The sequence below is a fragment of the Peromyscus eremicus genome, chromosome 12 (genome assembly GCF_949786415.1).
Source record: "Peromyscus eremicus chromosome 12, PerEre_H2_v1, whole genome shotgun sequence".
Lineage (NCBI taxonomy): Eukaryota > Metazoa > Chordata > Mammalia > Rodentia > Cricetidae > Peromyscus > Peromyscus eremicus.
The window spans coordinates 70,977,791-70,986,347 of NC_081428.1; positions in this window are offsets into that span (position 1 = coordinate 70,977,791).

Here is an 8,557-nt window from a genome sequence, read left to right on the forward strand (position 1 = left end):
AAAGCATCATTCATCTTTGAAGCCAATTTTAGTTTATTTTACACACATATATGCATCAACAGGATTAGAAGAACCTGCTCACCACATGTATAAAATACTATAGCCATGTATTTAGAGGAATGTATTTGAATTCCCTCTCTAACCCTTTTTCTGTCTCCTATTCAGAAAAACACTCTGTGGTCCCTGGCTCATACAGTCTTTGCCCCTCTGTCCACTCATCCTGCCACTGTTGTTCATTCAGGAAATAAAATAGAGTCCACACTAAGCACCCTGAACTCCTAGACTAAGGAACTATCTTCTGAACTACACACCTCAACTCTACCTCATCCATCTCCAGTTGAACATAACAAGTACCACTGGTTTTTAAAAATCTCAAGGAAAGAAACAACCCTAGGTGTATAAATCCCAGTGCAGTAACTTAAGTAATACGAAAGACAAGAAAACATAACTCCTCCAAAAATCGCAAAGACTGCAATAATGGCATCTATCTAGAGAGTGAGTTAAATGAAACCCCAGACAGAGAACTCCAAAGAATGATTGTAGGTATGCTCAAAGAAGGAAAGAAGGAAATAAGCTCCTGAATGAAGAAACACATAAACAGCTGAAGGAAATAAGGAAGACAATACAATAAATGAAAGAAGAATTCAACAAGACATTAAAATACTGAAGAAAAACAGGACTAAAAAAAACCAATTAAGTCTAACAAAAATTTCTGTGGGACATTTCACCAGTTCTCGACTGTGTCAAGAAGAGGGACTTTCTGAGCTTGAGGAGGAGATAAAGGGGCTGGAGTGATCAAGGAAAGACAAGGATGGATGCTAAGAAGGTATCAGAGAAAGAAAAATCTTGTTCTAAATCAACAGAAAATATTTTCAAAAGAATCGTACTATAAAATTCCCCAGAGCTAGGAAGAGAAGTGCCAATCCAGATGTAGGAGGCATTTAGGACAGCAAACAGAAACAACCTCCCCTCACAGTATTGTAATTACAACACTAAATATCTAAAACAGGGAAAGTATGTTGGAAGCAGCAAGAGAAAACCACTACATCACACATAAAGGCAGGTCCAGGGAGCTGGAGAGATGGCGGCTCAGTGGTTAAGAGCACTTGTTGCTCTTGCAGAGGTCCCTGGTTCAATTCCCAGAACCCACATGGCCGCTCACAACCATCCACGGGATCCAGCAACTGTACACATGATGTACATACATGTGTGCAGGCAAAGCATTCATAAACATAAAATAAATCTAAAAGAGATTTTTATGGCAGGCCCATAAGACTAATGACAGATTAGTTTGATCCTTAGATTAAACTCAAACTTTAAATGCTGCTGGAAGATCTTGGAATGACAAATTTCAAATTCTGATATAAATGCTTTTAAAGAAATTTAGAGGGGAATCGATGAAACTGGGTAATATTATACTAAATGAGATAGCTCAGACCCAGAAAGACAAACGTCACATGCTTTCTCTCATATGTGGATCTTAGCTACAATTTTTCAGATTTGTGTGTTTAACCTAGAGTACATGTAAAGGTCAGGTAACAGAAAGGACACATGAAAGTGAGGAGGAAAAGAGACCTCAAAGGGGAGTGGATAGTTAACACATGTGATGTGAAAGGGGACGAGAACTACTCCAAGTCAAGGTGTAAGCAGGGACAAGTGGTGGGGAGCAGGTGAGATGGTTAGGCAAAACTGAGGATATACCAAAAAATCTTAATGGAAACCCACTATTTGTAAGCTAATTAAAAGATATAGCCGGGCGGTGGTGGCGCACGCCTCTAATCCCAGTACCCGGGAGGCAGAGCCAGGCGGATCTCTGTGAGTTTGAGGCCAGCCTGTTCTCCAAAGCAAGTTACAGGAAAGGTGCAAAGCTATACAGAGAAACCCTGTCTCGAAAAAAAAAAAAAAAAACCCAAATATATATAAAAAATTAGGAGATTGAACACAAGTTCCCTTAATGGGTGGGCAATACTTTCCCCTGAAGAAATGAGTTATTCAGCCTGGTAAAAATTACCCCTCTGTGAGTTATTGACCAGGAAGTCCCCAGAGGTCCCCCAAACAACACAAACTACTGACATTGCTCTCGGCTGCCCACCATAGCTAGACATTATTGCTGAAGACATAACACACTTCGGTTGCAGGTCGCAGAGAAATCAGTCAGGAACTGACATGGAAGCTTCCTCCCTGCAGGCTAGCCTTCATGTTCGTGGAAATAGGACCCTGGTGCAGAAAAAATGATCAGCGAATTCACCCAACAATGGACCATGAATGCTACAATGCCAAGCTGCCAGGCAAGATACACTTGCTCATGCAATTATGGCATGACTGTCGGGGAGCTAAGTAGTCACTTTCTGATTGGATTTGAGGTTTGCTCCAGAGGAGGAAATGTATGCCCGGGGTTGTAAACAGTAAAGAATACACGGTTCAGGAGTTTATAGGCCCTAGATGGGAACCTACTGTTGTTTTGTAGTTGTTAAATGGACATGTTTTCAAACTGCCTTCTAAATAATTATATCCATAGACTAGTGCTACTCTCAACCTGGGTCAGAGAAGCCTCTTTGTGCAGTGAGCAGCAGTCAGTGCAGACTTGGAAGTGGTCAAAATGCTAAGGATAACTAACTGTTGAGTGTTCAGCCCTAAATGGAACAATACACCAACAGCCCACACGACCCAAAGTTTGGGGAACATTATAGGAGAGGGAACAGAAAATATGTAAAAGGTGGAGAGGTTGAGGACTGCAAAATGTCCTCTGGATACGACGTGGTCATTGTACTCGTGAACTCCCAGCAGCTGGGGTTACCTGCCCAAGACCTGAACAAGATCAAGCCAGTCAGCATCCCGGCATTGAAGGGAAGCCCATGAAGCGCCGATCCTAGCTGAGGAGTTATTTGCGATCCATGGGAATTCATCTTGTTTTAGTGTGGTCTTAAAGTCGCCTATCTTCATAGGCTTCCCCTGTTCAGGGGGATGGCCCCACACCCATGCATATGTAAAGAGCACTAATTAGACTCAAGGACTTATAAAAACATGAAAGGAGGAGATGAAGGTGGGAGGGGTAAGCATTGGAAGGTTCTGAAGTGTAGGGGGGATTTGAGTTAGATATGATAGAGATAGTTTGTAAACATGTATGAAATTGTTAAAGAATAAATTAAAAATATTCAAAGAAGAAAACCCCCTATGGTAACCTATTACTTTGTGAGCTACTTTAAAAATAAAAATTAAATTTTAAAAAATGAAAATATTAACAGAAATAAAGATGATCAATAAAATGAAACAGAAGGGAGTATGCTCTTAGGCACTGTTTTTTTTTGGTGGGGAGGTCCCACCTCTGTTTACTTTGGTTCTGTCAGTCAGGATGTCGCTGCAAACACAGCACACATTTCCTGGGATCTGCAGCGCCACCTCAAGGCAGCTTCAGTCATCGTCAGTTGTGCTTCCTTAAAGGCGGCTCTGCGATCTTCAAAGGTTCCTGGGGTCATCCGATTATCCATGCTATTGATACACGGTCCTGTCACAAATGAAGAGACTGTCTTCTTCTTTTTTTTTTTTTTTTTTTTTTTTTGGTTTTTCGAGACAGGGTTTCTCTGTGTAGCTTTGCGCCTTTTCCTGGAACTCACCTGCCTGGCTCTGCCTCCCAAGTGCTGGGATTAAAGGCGTGCGCCACCACCGCCTGGCCGAGACTGTCCTCAACTACAGTGACCGCCATCCTCCTTGACTTCCTGCATAGCTGTGTTCATACCATCAGCTCTCCTGTGCCCAAGTCCCAGCCATATGTCTCTGATACAATGCTTTCTTCTCCTGGGCTGGTTCCTGGAGGCTCTATTGCTTTGTTTCTTTGTTTTTGTTTTTTGTTGTTTTGTTTTGTTTTTCTTGACAGGGTTTCTCTGTGAAACAGTCCTGGCTGCCCTGGAACTCACTCTGTAGACTCCAGGCTGGCCTGCAACTCACAAAGATCTGCCCGCTTCTGCCTCCCAAGTGCTGGGATTAAAGGCATGCACCACCACCGCCTGGTGGCTCTGTTCCTTTTTAATATGAATTAATTTAGATACATAGACAGTGCTTGATGTGCATGTGCCATGGCGCACGCATGGACTGTAGAGGACAGCTTTGTTGAGTCTGTTTTCTCCTTCCATCTTTACATGGTTATCAGAGACTGAACTCACCTTTAGTGAATGAGCCACCTCACAGGCCCTTTCTACTGTCCTAACCTATGAGCCTGGGGTCTTTACATAGGACTTGCCCAGCATAGAATAATCATTCCAACAGTGCCCGCAGCTGAAAAGCAGTCTAGGGTGGTGTAAGAATGAGCTGAGGGATGCTCACACGTTAGAGCTTCATAAAGCGCTAGACAGATTTAGGGTGTTGCTATTCCTGACATTCTTGATGACAACACCTTGGGGATCACATCTCTGTTCTCTGGATGCCCTTGAGTCCATCTCATCATAGGGGCCAGCCTTGGCTACTGACATTCAGTCATATGACCCTCTCCAGATTCTTAGAGTCCTGTTTGCATTGCCCTGGCGATGTTTCCTAACTGGATGGACCTGCCAAGTGTGGAACTAACCCCTGAATAGACAAGACAGATAGATCTGCAAAAGGAAGGGACTTGAACATCTTTTTGGTTCTAACATTTTTATATGTTTATTTTCCTCTATTGTTAACCTTCATGCTTCTGATTTCCATCAGAACCTAGAGCAGTGGTTCTCAAGCTGTGGGTCTCAACCCCCTCGGGGATCACACATCAGATATCCTGTATATCAGATATTTACATTGTGATTCATAACAGTAGCAAAATTACAGTTACAAAGTACAACGAAATAATCTTTTGGTTGGGGATCACAACATAAAGAACTGTATTAAAGGGTCGCAGCATTCGGAAGGTTGAGAACACTGGCCTGGAGCATAATGCCAGGCTCACACGGGCCCCATGTACATGTGGTTTTATTATTCATTGATAAGCAGTGGGTTTCTCCTGCTGACATGGTGTCAGAACACAGTCCAAGAATGAGTGCTTGTGAGAAAACAAGAGTTTTGTAACCTCGGTTTCTTTAAAACACAGAATTGTTCTTGGAATGTGCTTTCATGCCCCTCTCAGATGTAGAGAAGAGGAATGAGTTTACTTCAGATTACATTATAACTGGTTATTGTTTATATGCCTCTATGGAAAAACATTTTTGTCAGATGCAGCTTGTCCTTGTGATTCTATACTTTATTCATGTGACTCTTCTTAACCCTCAGAGTATGAATTGTCTGATGCTCTGAATAAAGTTAGGTATTGTGTGAGACTTTAGTCTGCCTCATTTTGAGGCTCCGTTCTCCCAGGTTCCATCGACTTTAGAGCAATAAACAGGATTTTTTTCAGTCTGGCTATTCCTGTATAGTTTGTATTTTCTGGAAGAAATTCAGTTAGGATATCAAGTAGTGTAGGGAAAAGCAACTTAGTCTGTCTTGTGCTGGGTAATTTGTTACAAATGGATTCTTGCTTAGTTCTTGAACCTGGGAAATTTCAGCTTAAGGTGCCACCATCTAGTGAGGATCTCCCACTGAGCCATTTCAAGGGGGAAGGGAGTGTGGTGATATATTGTGTTCCCTAATAAAGCTTGCCTGAGGATCAGAGGACAGAGCCAGCCACGTGATTGACATAGAGGTCAGGCAGTGGTGGCACACATCTTTAATCCTAACACTTGAGATCTCATGCCTTTGCTTGGGAAGCACACACATGCCTTTAATCCCAGGAAGTAAAATGGCAGTGCCAAGAAAGGTATATAAGCCATGAAGAGACAGGAACTAAAGGCAGTTCAGCTGAGACCCTTTCGGGTGAGGACTCAGAGGATTTCAGTCAGAGGATGCATGGAGTTGGTGAGGTGAGACCTGGCAGTGGCTTGCTTTGCTTCTCTGATCCTGAGGCAAGTTTATTAGGGTACACAATATATCACCACAAGGGGGACTGCAAAGAACAAAGTCTTTTCTTATGCCACGAATCCTGGGATTACTGAGGACAACACTAGGGTTTTCCACCTGATTTTTGAGGAGACAAAAACCAATGTCCAGCCGGGCGGTGGTGGCGCACGCCTTTAATCCCAGCACTCGGGAGGCAGAGCCAGGCGGATCTCTGTGAGTTCAAGGCCAGCCTGGGCTACCAAGTGAGTTCCAGGAAAGGCGCAAAGCTACACAGAGAAACCCTGTCTCGAAAAACCAAAAAAAGAAAAAAAAAAAAAAAAAAAACCAATGTCCACTACCAAAAAACCTTCTATGACACATACATATTCCCAGACACGACAGAGATTCTGACCTGGAGGTTTGTGTAAGGACTGGAAATGTACTTCTTACAAACCCCTCAAGTGCTCCTCAGGCAATCCAGCCTTTGAGAATGTGGGTTCTAGAAAAATGAGCATGATTAGACAAATCTAGTAACATTTCTAGTGGAAACAATGCCGTTCTTCCACTGTGGGGCAAAGGTTAGTTGATCCAGTTGAGGAATGGCCCCCACCCCCAGGAAGGGTGATCATCTTTACTTAGTTCCTGTGGATGCCATGGCTGCCAGCAATGCACTAACTAGAGCAGTCCCTGCTGTTGGATTTGTGGGCGGCAACCATCTCTGCTAACATGGCTAGTCCATGAATTTACTGTGCTAACATGAGGGTACCTAAGAGCAGAGGCTGGCTAGGAACTGAAAGGCTCATTTGGACTAGTGAATCCTCCACAGGACACGCTGTCCATGGATGTTAACATGCTACAAAGATATTCACACTCCTTTCTTTTGTTTAGCCTACCCAAACTTTTTTTTTTTCAGGTAGGTGCTGGGAAGCAAACACCAGTTCTCTGGAAGAGCATTGAATACTCTTAAGTGATGAGCCATCTCTCCAACCCAATTGTGGTGATATTATGTCCCCCCAAATATTGTGCACCCTAATAAACTTATCTAGGGTCAGAGAACAGAACAGCCACTAGATTTAGAGGCCCAGAAAATGGTGGCACACATGCTTTAATCCTATCACTTGGGAGGCAGAGATCCATTCGGATCTCTGTGAGTTCAAAGCCACACTGGAAACGGCCAAGCATGGTGACTCACGCCTTTAATCCCAGGAAGTGATGGTAGAAAGGTATATAAGGTGTGAAAACCAGGAACTAGGGCTGGTTAAGCTTTTAGGTTTGAGCAGCACAGTTCAGCTGAGATCCATTTGGATGAGGACTCAGAGGCTTCCAGTCTGAGGAAACAGGATCAGCTGAGGAACTGACAAGGTGAGGTGGCTGTGGCATGTTCTGCTTCTCTGATCTTCCAGCGTTCACCCCAACACCTGGCTCTGGGTTTGTTTTTATTAATAAGAACTTTTAAGATTCATGCTACACCCAATCTCTAGATTTTTGAGTGAGTTTCAGGAATCACAAGATGTCCATAGCTAAGTAGATGGTCCTCCCTCCCCGTAACATGAATTCCTAAATGGTCCTTATAATAAAAAACCTGGAGCCTGATACTGGGGTGACAGCTGAGAGATCAAAGCAGAGCAAGCTCCAGCCACCTCCTCTTACCTCACCGACTCCTCAGCCCAAAAGCCTCTACCTGAAAGGGATGCTTCTGCGGAAAAGCCTTTAACCAAAAGGCTCTAGTTCCTGTCTCCTCACACCTTATATACCTTTCTCCCCCATCCATGTCATTTCCTGTCTCAACCTTTCTAGTGCTGGGATTAAAGGCTGTGTACTTCCCAAACACTGGGATTAAAGGTGTGTGCCACCACTGTCTGGCTCTGTTTCTCTCCTAGACTGAGTCAATCTCATGTAGTCCAGGGTGGCCTTGAACTCAGAGATCCATTCAGATCTCTGCCTCCCAAGTGCTAGGATTAAAGGTGTGCGCCACCACTACCTGGCCTCTATGTTTAATCTAGTGGCTTGTTCTGTCCTCTGATCTTCAAGCAAAGTTTATTAGGGTACACAATATATCACCACACCTCCTTGCAATAAGCTGACATTACTGGATGTAAAAGACACTTGCTCTGGGCCGGTGAGTCTGCTCACTAGGTAAAGACACCTGCCTTCGAGGCCAAGGAAAGGGAACTTTTTAAAAAAGATTTATTTATTTAAATAATGTGCACTGATGTTTTGCCTGTATATACTCTGTGTGAGGATGTCAGATCCTCTGAAACTAAGTTATAGACAGTTGTGAGCTAGCTGCTGTGAAGGTGCTGGGAATTAAACCCTGGGTGCCCTGGAAGAGCCGCCAATGCTCTTAATCACTGAGCCATCTCTCCAGTCCCAAAAGGGAACTTCTTCAGGTATCTTCCTTCTTTGGTTTTGCCGTGTGTGTGTGTGTGTGTGTGTGTGTGTGTGTGTGCGCGCGCGCGCGCCCAAGTATTTTGTGCACCACATATATACTGGAGTTACCAGCTGTGAGCCACCAGATGGGCGCTGGGAATCAGACCCAAGTCCTCCGCGAGAGCAGCCAATGCTCTTACCCGCTGAGCCGTCTCTCTAGCTTCAGACGCCGCATTTCGGATCGCAGTTTGCCCAGTGCCCACTGAGGATCGGGGGTGGGGTGGGGTGGGGCAGTACTCCGCGGGGTGCC